The 21,336-nt window shown below is 35.5% G+C and overlaps 2 protein-coding genes across 4 annotated transcripts in view; one reads left to right on the top strand and one right to left on the bottom strand.

Annotated features, from left to right (window-relative positions):
* The window catches only part of LOC106076093 (uncharacterized), a 320,041-nt gene that overhangs the window by 198,892 nt on the left and 99,813 nt on the right, over nt 1–21,336 (bottom strand). The window lies entirely within an intron of this gene.
* The window catches only part of LOC106063512 (opioid-binding protein/cell adhesion molecule homolog), a 151,629-nt gene continuing 140,175 nt past the window's right edge, over nt 9,883–21,336 (top strand). For 2 of the 3 annotated variants that reach the window (XM_056042459.1, XM_056042460.1), the window contains exon 1: nt 9,884–10,183. The gene's annotated coding sequence lies outside the window, so the exon portion shown is untranslated. Of the gene's footprint in view, nt 10,184–21,336 lie in introns of all 3 variants that reach the window. The other variant, XM_056042458.1, reaches the window with a different exon arrangement.

Here is a 21,336-nt window from a genome sequence, read left to right as displayed (position 1 = left end):
TAACAACTGACATTTTTCTGGGTGGAAAGACATGCTCCAATTAGATTCCCATTTCTGTAATTCATCTAATTCTCTTTGTAAAATATCTGTGTCTTGTGTTGTTTTTATTGTTCTATATATTATGCAATCGTCTGCAAATAATCTGACTTTTGTCAGAGGTAATGCAATTTGGTAAATCATTTATGTAAATTAAGAAGTGGGCCTAAGACAGTTCCTTGAGGTACACCTGAGTTTATTGTTATCGGTGTTGATTTAGAGCCATTTATTATTACAGTTTGTTCTCTCCCTATCAGAAAATCTTTAATCCACTGATGCAATGGACCATTAATGCCGAAATATTTTAATTTTTTAAGCAAACTATGGTGGTGAACTTTGTCAGAAGCCTTGGAAAAATCTAGTAAGATAGCATCTATTTGTTCACTATTATCTAAACCTTTTGAAAAGTCATTAATTAGTCCTATTAGTTGTGTTTCACATGATCAATATTTCCTAAAGCCATGTTGGTATGGGGTGAGGACATTATGTTTGTCTAAGTGGTTTATGATGTTGCTACATATTATGTGTTCTAGGATTTTACATGTGATGCTGGTAAGTGATACTGGTCTGTAGTTTCCTGGGTCAGATTTTTCTTCTTTTTTAAATAGGGGGGTGACATTAGCTTCTTTCCAGTCCTTTGGTACTCTGCCCTGGTTAAGCGATGCCTGAAAGAGTATTTTGAACACTGGGGCTAGCTCATTGCTTAGTTCTTTGAGTAATCAAGCTGGAATACCATCAGGTCCAGACGCTTTATTTGGTTTGGTGTTGGCTAATGGTTTTTGGATTCCATTTTCTTGTACTACTATATCTTCTATGTTGTCTACTTGGTTCAAATTAAGTAATATGTCTTTGTCTCCTGGGGCTGAGAAAGCTGATGCATATATTTGTTTAGGATGTTTACAGTGAAGTATAGTACTGCAGTCTTACCATACAGTCAAGTACAGTACTGTAGTCTTACAATACAGTTAATTAAAAACTTAGTAACGAGGAATACCAATAAGGCTAAAACTATTTACATCATGGGTGTAGCCATGGGGGAGTTTGGATTTCACCCCCCTCCCATATTAAATTCCTCACCTCCGCAGGGGGGGGGGTTGAATTTTGTGACTGATTTTCTGCTTTAATTTTATTTATTTTAGCTGAGATTTTAATGTTAAAACATCATTTGCCCAAGTGCAGCCAAGGATGTTTTGAGTTTAAAACCCCCTCCAAATATTTTTTTACGATACAACCCCCTATTCAATATAAAACTAAAGCATACAACAGTCACCAGATTCTATGGGTTTTGAGTTTTAAACACCCCATCCAGCGGGGTTTGCAGCTAAAAACCATTTCTTCAATGTATGATTAAACCAAACTATAGTCACAAAACTCTATGAAATTTAAGTTAAGTACCCTCCTGATGGTTTTGAGTTGAACCCCCCCCCCCTTTACTAAGAATTTCGAGGTTAATACCCCCTCTTCAATATTATTTTAAATCCAACTACAGTAACTAAATTCCATGAGCGTAGCCAAGAGGCGTTACAAATTTTAACCAGTCGATGGGCCCCATTAATAAAGTGCATTGAATAGAAGATTTGTTTTTTGAACTAAACATTTTAATTGTCCGATAATGCACTGTAGATAACTCTGAATATGCTTTTTTTTAAATACCGGAAATAGTGCTTGGCGGCGGGGCTCACAGCGCTCCCCCAGACCCCTTGCTGTAAAGGCGGGGTGTCCCTAAGTCTTTCCACTAATTCCAGGAAGAACCTTTTCTAGGATACAATAAACGTCTTCCGAAATAATGAAGGGTCGAGATGTGATAAAGATAAATTACACTCACACACACAAACATACACACACAGACAAACACACACACACACATATATATATGGCCCCGGGGAAGAGAAAAAGATCACCCCAAACCTCCCCCCCCCCCAAAAAAAAAAAAATCCTGGCTACGCCCATCATTTCCATAAAGGAAAAAGTTTTAAGCGACATGGTATTCAGAGAAACTTTAATACGTAGTAGTCTTTAGTACGAGTAGACATAGGACTTAAGTTCACTAATATTGGTCAAATGGCTTTGATACATACATACATACATACATACATACATACATACATACATACAACTAACAACTCATTATATATATATATATATTGGTATTGTTCGTTTTGTTAAGCTCTTAAGTACCATTTTTGGCATTTTTTTTAATAAAACAGAAAGATTCATCGGTTGGCTAGAACTTAAAAATCAGGCTAAAAAGAAAATGTGTACATGGTAGTATGGATGAAACCAAGGAAAAAATAGATGTACACAATTATGTCTTCAGATAAACGAATGTGACCATAGGAGGCACAACAGACAGATAGGGCTGCACTTCAATGTTTCAGTAGAATTCTAAAACTGTGGTCGAAAATGGAATTATTTTTTAGCTTTTCCATCAACACACATGGTTAACCTATATTTAAAAAACTTACTTAAAGAATAAGCAAAGAAATAGACTGGATGTAGCCACTAGAGGAGACTTTCGCCTTCCTATCGCTAATTTAAAGCTTGAAATTTCTAATATTGTCAGACTGCAGGAGACACAAGTTTTCCATAAGCTTAATTTCATTTTGTAATGAATCCAGCAATAATGATGTTGATTTTAAAAATAAAAATATATTTAAAATTAAACCTAAAAACAGTAGGCCCTAATATTTAATAATTTAAAAAGGAACTATTATTAGGATTTGAAAGAAAGTCATAACTATGAGATTAATTTTTGTGTGAAATCACTGCAAATTATTTGACATAAATTTTGTATAATGATAATAATGGCAATGCTTTGATTCCGAAGAATAAGGCTGAGTGCAGTGTTTCACAACCTACCCAAACCCAGTTGCGACCTGCATATTTTCTCGAATTTTATGCCGACAAAGCCGTTGTCGTTTCAGTTTTCTCGTCTCCCATGCGGGAACATTGACAACATAAAAATTGATAAATAAATAAATGACATTTTGTTCAAATTTGCTTTTTCTTCTTTATAAGTGTTTTTCTTAAAAAGGGGGGGGGGGGAGCTGCCGAATTTTTTTTTTAAGAAAAAATACGAAAAGAAGGTGGTAGGCCACTATATCTAATATCTTCCTAAATCCTTTCTTTAACATTTAGTTGACAAATTTGTAAGTAAGAAAAAAAATTAAAACAACATTCAATAGGAAGAACGCATTGTTCAATAGTTTTATGAAATGTCCGCTACTTGCAATGATCTTTATTTTCTTCTTTTGAATCAACGGTTATCAACAAGTGTCTATTTAGCTGTGGTTGTCAAGACGTGTGTCTATTTAGCTGTGGTTGTCAACACGTGTGTCTATTTAGCTGTGGTTGTCAAGACGTGTGTCTATTTAGCTGTGGTTGTCAAGACGTGTGTCTATTTAGCTGTGGTTGTCAAGACGTGTATCTATTTAGCTGTGGTTGTCAAGACGTGTGTCTATTTAGCTGTGGTTGTCAAGACGTGTGCCTATTTAGCTGTGGTTGTCAAGACGTGTGCCTATTTAGCTGTGGTTGTCAAGATTTGTATAAAATGTGTTTTTCAAGCATGCACTATTTTGATTCACGTTTTAAAAACTAAGAGCAAAAGTTTTATTAAAGAAACAAACATTGTTCTCTAGCCTCGATTTCATTTCACTTTGTTGCTATCAATTACCATAGTAACTAACTTGGCCAGTCTCTTATCTCACGTTGGACTGCCCTAAGAAAGCCACTCTAGTAGATTTTGATTCGTCCTGAAGAACTGTATCCGCCCTGAGGGTTTGATGTAACATCTTGTTGGTGTACTCATGTTACCAAGTGGGACCGCTCCACGTCTCCACAAAGAAAGACGCATTGCTATAGACAGTAGTTAGGTGTACACGTGTACACATAGTGTACAGATATCAACATATAGTTTGTACAAACATTATTTTGATAGATCCAAACATTTGCTAACGTTAAGTTCTTGTTACATTGATCAAATCAAATTAAAGTGATTTCATTGGTTCTAGCCACCCCCCCCCCCGTTCACTCAAGCCGCTATTACTTTGTAAGAAAGAGAAAATGGATTCTTTTAAAATGGTTTTTTAAAGACGAATCCTACAAACAAAAACAAACAAAACTTTTTACTGGATCGAGTTGACTACATCAAAATCTTTTACCACTTGTATACTAAAAAACCTTACACAAAAATAATCCTTTGCTATTTATTTGATTCCCGCCTATACACAAAATAATGAACGCGAGAACACACTCTGAGCATTTTCTGAGTAGAGTTGGAATAACATCTTGATCTAACAGTCAGAACAGATTTTAAGATACCGGACCTATTCTAAATTAACTATAAAATTATGGTAATGAATTTAAATCCCCTCCACCCCCCTCCCTTTATTTTTTCTTCTTTCTTTTTGGTGTACGGGTGCCAAATATCGGGAGTATAAGAAATGTGTTGAAATTGAATTTAAAAAAAAAAGATCACAAGTTTTCTACTGGACTCACACATTCATTGTGGGTTGTTGTTTTGTTACAATCGACCCGTCTTTGAAATTTTTACTTTATTTCTGAATTTTCTGAGTATTCGCTTCACTTTTGCTTGAGTTTTTTTTTTTTGTTTATTTGTGTTTTGTTTGTTGTTGTGTGTTTGCTTTGAATTCATGACTCCGAGATGAAGGCTATAATAAGACCGCCAGAACTATTCTATATTTAGATCTGCTCAATGTTGAATGACTAGAAACTTGAACAGTTTGGATAGAACTGTAAGGCGTAATGTCGAGTTGTTCTTTCCATTCTCTAGACACACAATAGTCAAAGTGACCTCAGAAGTCATAGTGTTAAGTTCTAATTCATTACTTTCTGCTACACAGAAACACAAGACACTCTGTTTCTCCTTCTCAATAGAAAGAGACGCAACTCTGTTTTCCAGAGAAAGACGAATTTTAAGGAGAGAGTCAAGTGAAAACAAAAAGTCATTTTCTTTGGGAATCGAAGGTCCTTAGAATAATAAAATGAAATGTAGATCTACTACTTTACATAATGTTTCTAGTGGTTTGATTACAATACTATAATGATGGTGTTCTATGTAGCGCTATTTAATGTTAATAGATAGGGCACTAGAGAGTGTTCTGTGTTGTACGTTCTGGGTTGAACTTTTAACCTGTACAGTGAGACGGGCGGGAGGGGGGGATGAAACCTGAAACACTCGCAACTCAAGAATCAAATCAATACAATGAATGAACGCTGAGACATGAATTAATCACATCCCGTTTATCCTTGAGAGATCAACTACAGACAGCATGTGGATTTAATGCAGAGACGTTTATAACAATCTTAGTTCACTATATCCACCAGATTTGTCCCCCCTGTTTTCCCCTCATTTCTTTTTTTTAATGTTCCAGACCAAGATTTTTTTTTTAACCTTGGCGACATCCTCTAACATGGGAAAGTAAAATCTGCTTTCAAAAAAATCTGGCGCGTCACGTGCACAAGAAAAAAAAGTTTAGTTCAATTGATTTTAGAGAATAAAAACAGCAGACGAGATTGTGACGTGCCATTTTGGTCTTTTTGTTCAAAATAAAGCTGATGGCATCAAAACATAAATATTAATAAGGAATTAAACTCAATTCTAGGCAAGAAATATATAGTGCAGCAGATCAGCATTTATACAGAATATATTTCAAACTAGTGAAGTCATAGGAAAATTGGGAGTGGATGGGTTTTTTTTTTGCTCAATGCTGAAAAGATTTATTTCACTTTCTATGTCAAACTAGATTCATTAATTACAACTAATTAATTTGTTAATTTTTTAGTGATTCGTATTTTGTTAGCTACAATAAATAAATGTGCAAAAGTTTCAAATTGATCCGTGAATTTGTACCAGACTCAGTGAGTTGCTATAAGATTATAAGCTTTGTAATTATCTCATCTTACCACCAAACTCTGTATCACTCAACATTTGAAACAAACATCTTTGAGTCATATTATTTAGAGTAGGTGGAATTTATTTTTTGCCTATTTACTTTTTCATAAATTCCTAGCCAGACACCTCTTCCACTTTAGTGTTTTTTATATTACATTCTTTTGTTTTCACTTTGTCTTTGAGACTACTTTCAACATGATGACCAACTATTCAGACCCAGAAGAATGCAATGGACAAACAAGACATAAAGATTGTGTTAACAGAATATATGTGTAATTTCTCACACACAAATATGTGCTACTTCACACACATAATCATGTGCAACTCCACACACACAAATATTTGCTAAATGACACACACATATGTGCTAAGTCACACACACACATATGTGTTACTCCACACACACAATTATGTGCTAAATGACACACACATGTGTGCTAAGTCACACACTCACACATATTTGATACTCCACACACACATATATATGTGCTAAGTCACACACATACGTGCTACTCCACACACACATATATGTGCTTAGTCACACACACACAAATATGTGCTACTTCACACACACACACAAATATGTGCTACTTCACACACACACACACACATATATGTGCTACTTCACACACAAATATGTGCTAAGTCACACACACATATGTGCTACTTCACACACAAATATGTGCTACTTCACACACACAAATATGTGCTAAGTCACACACACAAATATGTGCTATTTTACACACACAAATATGTGCTACTCCACACACACAAATATGTGCTTCTCCACACACACAAATATGTGTTACTCCACACACACAAATATGTACTACTCCACACATACAATTGTGTGCTACTTCACACAGACACATACATGTTACTCCACACAGAAACACAAATGAGATTGCTCTAAATACCGTTGTGTTACTTTGATATCTTGAATACAAAAACTGTTGTCAGACTATTCTTTCAATCGGCCATGTCTAGTAGTTGAAGTGCTATCTGAAACTAAGACTGTCTTGCTGCCCTGAACTATGGTGGTTCTAATCCCAACCAATCTCTGCGTCCTTCAGTAGGTTTGGCTTAGGAAGTCATTTGTGTTTTTTCTGGTGAAACTATTGACAATGTAGTTTAAAGTAAATTGAAAACACCATCAGACCTAAGAACTTAAGAGATCAGTCCTAAGCTTATTTGGTTGTCCTAGAAGACAACAGCGTCTCCAAGCATAACTATCGTATTAAACAACATGGTAAGACAACTACATTGGAAGATAACATCGTAAGAAGACAACATTTGATGATAACATCTTAAGAAGACAACATTTGAAGATAACAACTTCAGAAGACAACATTTGAAGATAACAATATCATAAGACAACATTTGAAGATAACAACTTCAGAAGACAACATTTGAAGATAACAACTTCAGAAGACAACATTTGAAGATAACAATATCATAAGACAACATCATAAGATAACAACATTTTAAGATAACATCGTAAGAAAACAACATTGTAAGACAAAAGCTTGGTCTCTAGCAGATCTGGAAGCAAACAAACGTTGGTGAGAACTAGTTTGAAGAGAATAACTTCTATCTTCTATTTCTGTGTATTAACAGTTCGTAAAACGTATATGTCTCCTCTATAAAAAGTACTAGATCTGATCTATCCTAAACACAATGATACATTAATAGTGAGCAGATAGGCAACAAAACATGCTACGCTGTACACACTACATGCTACGCTGTACACACTACATGCTACGTTGTACACACTACATGCTACGCTGTACACACTACATGCTACGCTGTACACACTACATGCTACGTTGTACACACTACATACTACGTTGTACACACTACATACTACGTTGTACACACTACATACTACGTTGTACACACTACATACTACGTTGTAAACAATACATGCTACGTTGTGCACAAGGCATGCTACGTCGTACACACCAGATACTGCGTTATACACACCAGATACTACGTTGTACACACTACATGCTACGTTGTACACAAGACATGCTACGTTATACACACTTCATGCTACGTTGTACACAAGACATGCTACGTTGTACACAAGACATGCTACGTTATACTCACTTCATGCTACGTTGTACACAAGACATGCTACGTTATACACAAGACATGCTAGTTGTACACAAGACATACTAAGTTGTACGCACTTCATGCTACGTTGTACACAAAACATGCTACGTTGTACACACAACATGCTACGTTGTACACACTACATGCTACGATGTACACAAGTAATGCTACGTTGTACACACTACATACTACGTTGTACACAAGACCTGCTACGTTTAACACAACAATGCTACGTTATACACACTTCATGATACGTTGTACACAAGACATGCTACGTTGTACACAAGACATGCTAGTTGTACACAAGACATGCTACGTTGTACACAAGACATGCTACGTTGTACACAAGACATGCTACGTTGTACACATTACATGCTGAGTTGTACGCACTACATGCTACGTTGTACACAAGACATGCTACGTTGTACACACTACATGCTGCATTGTACACACTACATGCTACGTTGTACACACTACTTGCTACGTTGTACACACTACATGCTACGTTCAACACAAGACATGCTACGTTGTACACACTACATGCTGCATTGTACACACTACATGCTACGTTGTACACACTACATGCTACGTTGCACACACTACATGCTGCATTGTACACACTACATGCTACGTTGTACACACTACTTGCTACGTTGTATACACTACATGCTACGATGTACACAAGACAAGATACGTTGTACACACTACATACTACGTTGTGCACAAGACATGCTACGTTATACACACTACATGCTACGTCGTACACACGACATGCTACTTGTACACACTACATGCTACGCTGTACACACGACATGCTACGTTGTACACACTACATGCTATGGTGTACACACTACATGCTACGTTGTACAGACTACATGCTACGTTGCACACACTACATGATATGTTGTACACACTACATGCTGCGTTGTACACATGACATGCTACTTGTACACACTACATGCTACGTTGTACACACTACATGCTATGGTGTACACACTACAAGCTACGTTGTACACACTACATGCTACGTCGTACACACGACATGCTATGTTGTACACACTACATGCTACGTTTTACACACGACATGCTACGTTGTACACACGACATGCTACGTTGTACACACTACATGCTACGTTGTACACACGACATGCTACGTTGTACACACTACATGCTGCGTTGTACACACTACATGCTACGTTGTACACACTACATGCTACTTGTACACGACATGCTACGTTGTACACACTACATGCTATGGTGTACACACTACAAGCTACGTTGTACACACTACATGCTACGTTTTACACAAGACATGCTACGTAGTACACACTACAAGCTATGTTGTACTAAAGACCTGATACGTTGTACAGGCTACCAATGAGTAATTTAATTTGTAACAATACAACTTAACAAACAATATATTTTTAAAAAAGACAACTAAGTAATATGTTTACGGATGTTTTATAATTTTTTATATTTTTCTTACATTTCATTTGAAAGAAACTCGTATTTGTATCAATTTGTTTTGAAAAAAACAACAACTTGTATTAGTTTCAATTCGTTTTGAAAGAAACTTTTATTTGTTTCTTTTCTAATTGTTTTTATTTTGTAAATAATATTTGTCCTCAATTTGTCGTCACTAATCCCATGCTGCATTCTGATTGAACAACTTCCATATCTAGAAACTTAACAACTCAAGTCTGCTCACCCCTCCCTCTCCCGTTGTTTAAAACACAAAAGTCTTGGTTGAACTAATTTATTGAATAGACCAACTCTAGGGTTCAGGATTGGCTACAAGTGGCTAGCTCTGTGACTGGAACTTCCCGCCCCCTCCCTTTAACCAGTGGCACCAGTCGCCTCGTGTCCAGCATACACTGCTCAATTTGCTCTCAACTCGTGGAAATTCCATGTGTGAAAAAAGGCACATACGAAGTATTTGTTATTGAGTCTAATTACATTGCTAGTTAGAGCTCCAGTCCCCTAAAGGTTATCTTAGCAGGGGAGAGAATAGATGGCAGATATAATCTACTTTTTATAGTGTTCAAGAAGTGGAAATTAACTTATTCTTACTAAAGTTTCTAACTTGTTTGGAATTTTAGGATTTTCTATTTACATCAGGTATGTTTTAGAGGCTGTCAATATGTTCACAAAAGTTTCTGTTGGATTTGAAACAAAAAAATTACTTTCCAATGTTTTAACGTTTTTCTTTATACATTTCTACTAGATGACTATAAAAATAATTGGATACACACTTACAGCGTATATAAATAATAACCTATCTTCTTTCACGATAGATCCTGTGATGCGGAGTGGATTTAAAAAATCAATATAATTAAAAATAATTAACGTTCATCACCAAACGTCAAAAAAGTTTTAACAAATTAACAAGTAGAATTTTTTTGTTTCGGAAACTTTAGTAACTTCACTTTCTGTATTTACTTTCATAAGGGAAACATGACAAGTTTTAGTATGGTCATCTACAAGTTTTAGTATGGTCATCTACAAGTTGTAGTATGGTCGTCTACAAGTTTTAGTATGGTCGTCTACAAGTTTTAGTATGGTCGTCTACAAGTTTTAGTATGGTCATCTACAAGTTTTAGTATGGTCGTCTACAAGTTTTAGTATGGTCGTCTACAAGTTTTAGTATGGTCATCTACAAGTTTTAGTATGGTCGTCTACAAGTTTTAGTATGGTCGTCTACAGGTTGTAGTATGGTCGTCTACAAGTTTTAGTATGGTCGTCTACAAGTTGTAGTATGGTCGTCTACAAGTTGTAGTATGGTCGTCTACAGGTTGTAGTATGGTCGTCTACAAGTTTTAGTATGGTCGTCTACAGGTTGTAGTATGGTCGTCTACAGGTTGTAGTATGGTCGTCTACAAGTTTTAGTATGGTCGTCTACAGGTTGTAGTATGGTCGTCTACAGGTTGTAGTATGGTCGTCTACAAGTTGTAGTATGGTCGTCTACAAGTTTTAGTATGGTCGTCTACAAGTTGTAGTATGGTCGTCTACAAGTTGGCAGTGTTAGTCTAAGTGAATTTTTAGCAAATTATCAGTAATAGACTCAATGCTAGTGTAAAAGACTCAATGCTAGTGAAAAAGACACAATGCTAATGTAATAGACTCAATGCTAGTGTAAAAGACTCAATGCTAGTGAAAAAGACACAATGCTAATGTAAGAGACTCTATACTAGTATAAAAGACTCAATGCTAATGTAAAAGACACAATGCTAATGTAAAAGACACAATGCTAGTATAAAAGACTCAATGCTAATGTAAAGAGTCAATGCTAATGTAAAAGGCACAATGCTAGTATAAAAGACTCAATGCTAGTGTAAAAGGCACAATACTAGTATAAAAGACTCAATGCTAATGTAAAAGACACAATGCTAATGTAAAAGGCACAATGCTAATGTAAAAGACACAATGCTAATGTAAAAGACACAATGCTAATGTAAAAGACTCAATGCTAATGTAAAGAGTCAATGCTAATGTAAAAGACTCAATGCTAGTATAAAAGACTCAATGCTAATGTAAAAGACACAATGCTAATGTAAAGAGTCAATGCTAATGTAAAAGACTCAATGCTAATGTAAAGAGTCAATGCTAATGTAAAAGACTCAATACTAGTATAAAAGACTCAATGCTAATGTAAAAGACACAATGCTAATGTAAAAGACTCAATGCTAATGTAAAGAGTCAATGCTAATGTAAAAGACTCAATGCTAGTATAAAAGACTCAATGCTAGTGTAAAAGACTCAATGCTAGTATAAAAGACCTTATGCTAGTATAAAAGACTCTATGCTAGTATAAAAGACCCTATGCTAGTATAAAAGACCCTATGCTAGTATAAAAGACTCTATGCTAGTGTGAGTGAAAGAGTTTATTCTAAACAGATGGCAGTGCGTGTAGTATTTAAAAACAATAAGACTGGAATCTTGGGACATCGACACCAAATACTCTGCGTTTTAGTTCACATTGTTTGTAGTAGCGCGGGGTGTCTCTTAGTAGGGGCGTCCCTAACAAACTCTGCATCCATACACCCGGGTCTGCACAACCTATTCAGTCACTACATTAGTTCATAGTATACTAACTATTTTTAGTTTGTATAAGTCACGCGTAGCTGCTCAACAGTTATAGAGAATCCCATAGTAAGACAATTGTGTTAATCATCATTAAGACAATTTCAAATCATCAAGACACATTGACGCATGACACAGTAAGACACATTGACGCATGACACAGTAAGACACATTGACGCATGACACAGTAAGACACATTGACGCATGACACAGTAAGACACATTGACGCATGACACAGTAAGACATATTGACGCATGACACAGTAAGACACATTGACGCATGACACAGTAAGACACATTGACGCATGACACAGTAAGACACATTGACGCATGACACAGTAAGACACATTGACGCATGACACAGTAAGACATATTGACGCATGACACAGTAAGACATATTGACGCATGGCACATTGAGACACATTGAAGAAAGACATATAGAGGTCCACTTTGTTCCATGGACCGCCTATTTTGTTTAACCACCTAAACCAAAAAATCTTCCATTTGACAGCAGCACTCAAGTATCAAGTAAGTGACAAGTGAATTTAGCTCCGCCCACTACTTCTATAATCCGATGTCTCAGTCAAGTTATTCATTGTTTCTGTGTCAAGTTTTGATTCTCTGGGAAAAGATCCTATTGTATTCACATGGCAGTATATAAGTTGACAGTGTTATCACGTGATCTATACATAACTCTATTTCTGGTAAACTAAACTTACAGTTTGTACGGGTGCGATAAAATCACGTGACATGTTGCAAGACTGACTGAACAAAACTTATTCTTTATGTATTGTCACTATTGACATCAATGTCTTCAATAGCAGACAGGAGCGAATTAGAGTCTCATTGTGGATTGATGAACTATTTCCAAGAACAGAGGAGGATCAGGGAGTGGGGTTCTAGTAAAGGCGATCACTCCTACCCACATGAACACTCACACACACACACAATAGCGCCAGTGTTACACATTTCCTGCACGAGAGAGTCCAAATGAAATGATAATGAGCCTAATGTTGATTCCATCTTGACATTATTTCCACTGTGACGTCAGCAAACTACAAACTTGATTTTCTTTTTATTTCCAAACTCTACATTTGTTTCAGTTGGAATCAGGACTGAATCTTGTGTGTATGTATGTAGCATGCATGTGAATCATACAAATACAATGTGAACCATAGAAAGCCCTAAAGAATCATTTCCTGGAAAATAAGTTGATTTCATTGTAGCAAGAATATGGACTCCAGAAAATCTAAATCCATCGAATTGAAATAGTGAACAATATTTTTTAGACATTTAGTTCATTCTTTTATAAACAAAATAAATAATTTAAACTTCCATCAAACATAAAACTGAAATGTTTCCATCAATTGAACTCGACTTTCCAAGGATCTATATTATATACATGCACCATTCTTAAAATAGAGATTTAATAAAAAGTTTTCTGAAGTTAATTAAAAACTTGAATTAATTTTTCTGTCATTAATTAATTCGTTTCAATTTCAAGCCTCAACATTTTTTTGCGAGGTCTTCAAGTCACGAGGTAATAAAAATCCAATATCCAATGAAATTCAAATCTCACACCCACTTGAATATCGTCTGCAATCTTCACTGGCATTACTTTTTCTTTTGACAGAAACACGAATTGTATCCTTCTTGTATTGCCGTCTATTCTTTACTATTTAAATCACGCTTATGTTTCCAGACACTAATACAGGTCAGTGCTAAACTTTCCGTTTATTACCTGCCGTGTTCTCGAATGTCTGATTCTATTCGTTCTTCAATGTCTGATCTATTCGCTCTTCAATGTCTGATTCTATTCGCTCTTCAATGTCTGATTCTATTCGTTCTTCAATGTCTGATTCTATTCGTTCTTCAATGTCTGATTCTATTCATTCTTCAATGTCTGATTCTATTCGCTCTTCAATGTCTGATTCTATTCGTTCTTCAATGTCTGATTCTATTCGTTCTTCAATGTCTGATTCTATTCGCTCTTCAATGTCTGATTCTATTCGTTCTTCAATGTCTGATTCTATTCGTTCTTCAATGTCTGATTCTATTCATTCTTCAATGTCTGATTCTATTCGCTCTTCAATGTCTGATTCTATTCGTTCTTCAATGTCTGATTCTATTCGCTCTTCAATGTCTGATTCTATTCGTTCTTTAATGTCTGATTCTATTCGTTCTTCAATGTCTGATTCTATTCGTTCTTCAATGTCTGATTCTATTCGTTCTTCAATGTCTGATTCTATTCGTTCTTCAATGTCTGATTCTATTCGTTCTTCAATGTCTGATTCTATTCGTTCTTCAATGTCTGATTCTATTCGTTCTTCAATGTCTGATTCTATTCGTTCTTCAATGTCTGATTCTATTCGTTCTTCAATGTCTGATTCTATTCGTTCTTCAATGTACTGAAACAAGTCTTTAAAGAACATTCCAGAAACGGACAGCAAGTAGAATTCCTTTTGGTTTTTCTTTGTAGGCCTTAGAAAGACTTTCTGTTCAATGTCCACACTATGCCTTGTACAACTTGATGTCCACACTATGACTTGTACAACTTGATGTCCACACTATGCCTTGTACAACTTGATGTCCACACTATGACTTGTACAACTTGATGTCCACATTATGACTTGTACAACTTGATGTCCACACTATGCCTTGTACAACTTGATGTCCACACTATGCCTTGTACAACTTGATGTCCACACTATGACTTGTACAACTTGATGTCCACACTATGCCTTGTACAACTTGATGTCCACACTATGCCTTGTACAACTTGATGTCCACACTATGACTTGTACAACTTGATGTCCACACTATGACTTGTACAACTTGATGTCCACATTATGACTTGTACAACTTGATGTCCACACTATGCCTTGTACAACTTGATGTCCACACTATGACTTGTACAACTTGATGTCCACACTATGACTTGTACAACTTGATGTCCACACTATGCCTTGTACAACTTGATGTCCACACTATGACTTGTACAACTTGATGTCCACACTATGCCTTGTACAACTTGATGTCCACACTATGACTAGTACAACTTGTTAAAAGAAACAATGAAGAAACAAAGATTGGAAGAACTGTACATTTTCATATTCCGTAAATAGACAGTAAGAAGTAATGATTTGAATAATTGAAATCTAAAATGTGAGTCGGAGACTTACCATTGTACAGGCAATAATTGATAGTTTTGAGACGAAGTAGTTCTGAAATAAACTATGTGCTTGTATTCCTGGGGCTATTGTTCTTGCAGACGAGATGTTGATTCTGTTCTTAAAGAAATGGTTGACTTGCATTATGATTAGTTATGATTAATTTATTTGACAAATAATTCCTGATATATTTATTTCTAAATGATGGACATGGTCAGCGCAGTAACAAAGAAAATATAACTCTGTCAGTGCAACAACAAAGTAAATATAACTCTATCAGTCCAGTAACAAAGAAAATATAACTCTGTCAGTGCAGGAACAAAGAAAATATAACTGTCAGTGCAGTAACAAAGAAAATATAACTTCGTCAGTGCAGTAACAAAGAAAATATAACTCCGTCAGTGCAGTACCAAAGAAAATATAAGAAAATATAACTCTGTCAGTGCAGTAATAATGAAAATATAACTCTGTCAGTGCAGGAACAAAGAAAATATAACTCTGTCAGTAGAGGAACAAAGAAAATATAACTGTCAGTGCAGTAACAAAGAAAATATAACTTCGTCAGTGCAGTAACAAAGAAAATATAACTCCGTCAGTGCAGTACCAAAGAAAATATAAGAAAATATAACTCTGTCAGTGCAGTAATAATGAAAATATAACTCTGTCAGTACAGTAATAAAGAAAATATAACTATGTCAGAGCAGTAACAAAGAAAATATAACTCGGTCAGTGCAGTAATAAAGAAATTATAACTCTGCAGTAACAAAGAAAATAGAACTTTGTTAGTCATTCTAATATTCCTATCAATCCTTAAGGTCACGTGAATAAACTAGGGTGATCTTGTTAGAATAAGCTCCCTTGACTCAATGTTTCCTTTGAGACCAGATGCCATTTTATGTGTGTGTGTTGATCCGTTGCAATAATAGCCCCTCTAAAGATCACTTGCTAATCTTTGCCTTCAATAATATCTAGATTAATATTTCATCACTACAAACATATCATCATAAACATATCATCCTCCTTTTCAACGTTGGCTTCTGTGCAGCACTTATATAATAGATAAACATGAGTTGTACATGTCATTGATTGACTGTAGTGTAGAACTAAAAGTGACATACTCTCTAATGTGCACAAGTCAGTTAATCGCCATCAATAAGAAAACTTCTGATTATTAAATAATTAACTATGTAAATAGGTGTAAAAATAGACTTTGGTTTAGTCAGTACAATAGTGAGAACATTTGGAGGATTATTTAGTTTTAAACACCTGAACTTTTCTTTCTTCCCTTCTTTTGTTCGGCAGTGACCCGATGATAGAGTTCAATGTTAAATCTTTGTTTGGACGGGAGTTGTGTCCCTTATTTTGATAATTTTAATCTGATTTGTTTCGCATTTTTTTTTCTCCGGACAATCAATGTCCCGAAAGTCTTAAATATACCTGGTCATTGTATATTATTTCCAGAAAATCAATGTTTGACTTAATAACCCTAGATATCTTATGCAGCATCAACTTTATCTTCAATGTTGTCACATTTGACAACTTTATTGAAACTCACTTTGAGGTCACGTCATTTCTACTCTCTAGTCAATGGAAATAGTTTAATTTTTCGGCAAAAATAACTTTAAAAACTTTTAGCAAAGCAAATATTTGGCTAGAAAGTACAGTTTGACCAATATCGTGACCTGCAATTTCACAATACGTCTATGTATTTTTAATATAAAAAATAAAATTATCACAAACCTTTTCATACAAAGTGCATTCTTAGCCTTTTTTTAGAAACATAAATACTATCTTTTTATTATAATTATATTAGCTATTGAAGCAGAAAAAAAACAACTATTATTTATATTTGTTGTGAACATTTCGTCTACACTGTACAGATATATATGGATAAGTGATACTGAAAGAAAATGCACAAAAGTTATCTTTCTTTGTTAACATATTGTTAACGTAATTTCCCTTATATTTATGTATTGTTTAAGAAGTGGCCTATTTCTATGAACAAAAATTGCTTCTAAATTTTAAAAACAAATCGGTTAGCTTTTAAAAAACTAAAATTAGCCGTTGCACCTTAACTTTGCAAGCCAAAACGCTTGGTGAAATTAGATTTTTCATTTCTCTTCTAGTTTTTGAGATCTGAGTGTGACAGACGGACAGACAGACATTTTACACAAACCTAATAGCGACTTTATCGTTTCCGAGGGCCGCTAAATATGAAATCAACAAAATTTTCAGCAATCGCATTCAGTGAATGTACAACACTGAGTTGAGAACATAGAGTAGTCCAAGTTTTAGACTACAGCAACTCAAAAGGAGTTTGATAATAGTGTTCAATATAATGCATTACAAATTGTAATATCAGCGGAATGTGGCGGGGACAACTGGCGTGGAAGACATCTTGGAGACCCTGAACAATCTCATCACATGTCAGAGGGCCTATGCTACCATTAGAACTTTTTTTATTGGACTTTCTTAATGGGGCTAGCTCATAGATACACATAGATAAATAGATAAACATCAATATAGTAATCTTTTAATAGATTTAAACATTTTTTCAGATTATTAATAAAAAATTAAACTATTTCGGAATAACTTTGGTCCATTCCACCAATGGATGCAGGATGTCCTGATAGGGAGAGAACAAAATGTAATAGTAAATGGCTCTAAAACCAATAACAAAAACTCAAGAAATATCTTAGGCTCACTACAGTTTGTAATTTACTTTAATTGTTTGTCAAATGTTTCACATGTTTCGGATGTTCCTTTAGAGTTGAAGACAGTTTTCTTCCTAGTCCAAACCTCCCGCAGGACGACGGGGGGATGGGAACGGGCAGGGTTTGAACCCGGGACCATCGATAAATCCAAACGACAGCCCAGCGCGCAAACCCCACGACCAGGCAGCTATCCATAATGACCTACCAAATTGCATTAGTTCAGTCACATAAGTTAAACTATTTGCCGATGATTGCATAATATATAGACTAAAAAAAACACAAGATACAGAAATTTTACAGAGAGAGATGAATTACAGAAATGGGAATCAAATTGGTGGATGTCATTTTAACCCAGCAAAAAATATCAGTTATTAAGAGTAACAAAAAAAAATTAATGACACTTATCTTATTCATGGTAAACCAGTTACACAGACTAAAAACTCTAAATATTTACTTGTTCTAATAATTGAAAAGTGATCATAAACTCCCCATATTGAAAAAATTATTTTAAAAATCATTAGTGTTTTTTATTTAAAGAAATAAATTTCTTTGCAATTCAAACAAGAACATTAAATAAAACAAGCAAAAATTTAAAAAAATACTTTAGAAAAAACAATGCTTATATTAAATGTATCAATTAGTAATGCAACTAAATATGGAATTGACAGACAGATAGACAGAGTGAGTTGATATAAGCATAGTAAAATGCTATAAGCTTGGTAGGAATATTAGAATATGCATCCTGTGTAAGTGACCCTTTAACTCATAATAACAAAGAAACTAGAACAGATGCGAAATAAAGCCGTGAGATTTATAAGGATTGTAAATTAGAGTAAAGTCCCTAAATCTAGGAACACTTCAGGACAAAGGACTAAATCTAGGAACACTTCAGGACAAAGGACTAAATCTAGGAACACTTCAGGACAAAGGACTAAATCTAGGAACACTTCAGGACAAAGGACTAAATCTAGGAACACTTCAGGACAAAGGACTAAATCTAGGAACACTTCAGGACAAAGGACTAAATCTAGGAACACTTCAGGACAAAGGACTAAATCTAGGAACACTTCAGGACAAAGGACTAAATCTAGGAACACTTCAGGACAAAGGACTAAATCTAGGAACACTTCAGGACAAAGGACTAAATCTAGGAACACTTCAGGACAAAGGACTAAATCTGGGAACACTTCAGGACAAAGGACTAAATCTAGGAACACTTCAGGACAAAGGACTAAATCTAGGAACACTTCAGGACAAAGGACTAAATCTAGGAACACTTCAGGACAAAGGACTAAATCTAGGAACACTTCAGGACAAAGGACTAAATCTAGGAACACTTCAGGACAAAATACTAAATCTAGGAACACTTCAGGACAAAGGACTAAATCTAGGAACACTTCAGGACAAAGGACTAAATCTAGGAACACTTCAGGACAAAGGACTAAATCTAGGAACACTTCAGGACAAAGGACTAAATCTAGGAACACTTCAGGACAAAGGACTAAATCTAGGAACACATCAGGACAAAGGACTAAATCTAGGAACACTTCAGGACAAAGGACTAAATCTAGGAACACTTCAGGACAAAGGACTAAATCTAGGAACACTTCAGGACAAAGGACTAAATCTAGGAACACTTCAGGACAAAGGACTAAATCTAGGAACACTTCAGGACAAAGGACTAAATCTAGGAACACTTCAGGACAAAGGACTAAATCTAGGAACACTTCAGGACAAAGGACTAAATCTAGGAACACTTCAGGACAAAGGACTAAATCTAGGAACACTTCAGGACAAAGGACTAAATCTAGGAACACTTCAGGACAAAGGACTAAATCTAGGAACACTTCAGGACAAAGGACTAAATCTAGGAACACTTCAGGACAAAGGACTAAATCTAGGAACACTTCAGGACAAAGGACTAAATCTAGGAACACTTCAGGACAAAGGACTAAATCTAGGAACACTTCAGGACAAAGGACTAAATCTAGGAACACTTCAGGACAAAGGACTAAATCTAGGAACACTTCAGGACAAAGGACTAAATCTAGGAACACATCATGACAAAGGACTAAATCTAGGAACACTTCAGGACAAAGGACTAAATCTAGGAACACTTCAGGACAAAGGACTAAATCTAGGAACACTTCAGGACAAAGGACTAAATCTAGGAACACTTCAGGACAAAGGACTAAATCTAGGAACACTTCAGGACAAAGGACTAAATCTAGGAACACTTCAGGACAAAGGACTAAATCTAGGAACACTTCAGGACAAAGGACTAAATCTAGGAACACTTCTGGACAAAGGACTAAATCTAGGAACACTTCAGGACAAAGGACTAAATCTAGGAACACTTCAGGACAAAGGACTAAATCTAGGAACACTTCAGGACAAAGGACTAAATCTAGGAACACTTCAGGACAAAGGACTAAATCTAGGAACACTTCAGGACAAAGGACTAAATCTAGGAACACTTCAGGACAAAGGACTAAATCTAGGAACACTTCTGGACAAAGGACTAAATCTAGGAACACTTCAGGACAAAGGACTAAATCTAGGAACACTTCAGGACAAAGGACTAAATCTAGGAACACTTCAGGACAAAGGACTAAATCTAGGAACACTTCAGGACAAAGGACTAAATCTAGGAACACTTCAGGACAAAGGACTAAATCTAGGAACACTTCAGGACAAAGGACTAAAACCAAAGTGACATAAAACACTCAATCCTAATTTACTTTCTTCTTCTTCTTCTTCTTCTAGCCAGCTTTATTTGCTGCTGAGTTGTGAGCTCTTTGGCAGACAGATTTAACACCCAGCCTACACTAAATCATAATTTACAAAAAACAAACACTTAATAGAATACTTAGAAAGACACAAAGATAAAGAAACATTTCTTATTCCATGTGCTAAGACAAATTCGTAGAAGTGCACTTTCTTTCCAAGTGCCATTGGAGCATGGAATACGTTGAATGAATCATCCAGGAAGTTTAATGTATTGGTTGATATGTATTAGTAGCTTGACACATGGATGCGCGTAATTTCTTTTAAAGTAACGTCTGTAATTTGAAAGATATGAAGATAAAGTATAACAAGGTTACATGTCAAAAGCGGCCCCCAAAGTGGTCCACCTAGGCAGGTTAAAAGGCAAGTTTCAATATTTTCAGAAAGAATATCAGTAATGAAATTCTATCAAAAAAAAAATAACAGAGAAAAATGGAGCAAGAAGGTTGACAAATCTCGTGTGGTGCCCCAACGGTCCAGCAGACTGACGGATAGGTGAAAGTGAAGCTCGATGTGAACCT

The sequence above is a fragment of the Biomphalaria glabrata genome, chromosome 9 (genome assembly GCF_947242115.1).
Source record: "Biomphalaria glabrata chromosome 9, xgBioGlab47.1, whole genome shotgun sequence".
Classification (NCBI taxonomy): Eukaryota; Metazoa; Mollusca; class Gastropoda; family Planorbidae; genus Biomphalaria; species Biomphalaria glabrata.
This window is presented reverse-complemented; position numbering and strand designations above follow the sequence as displayed.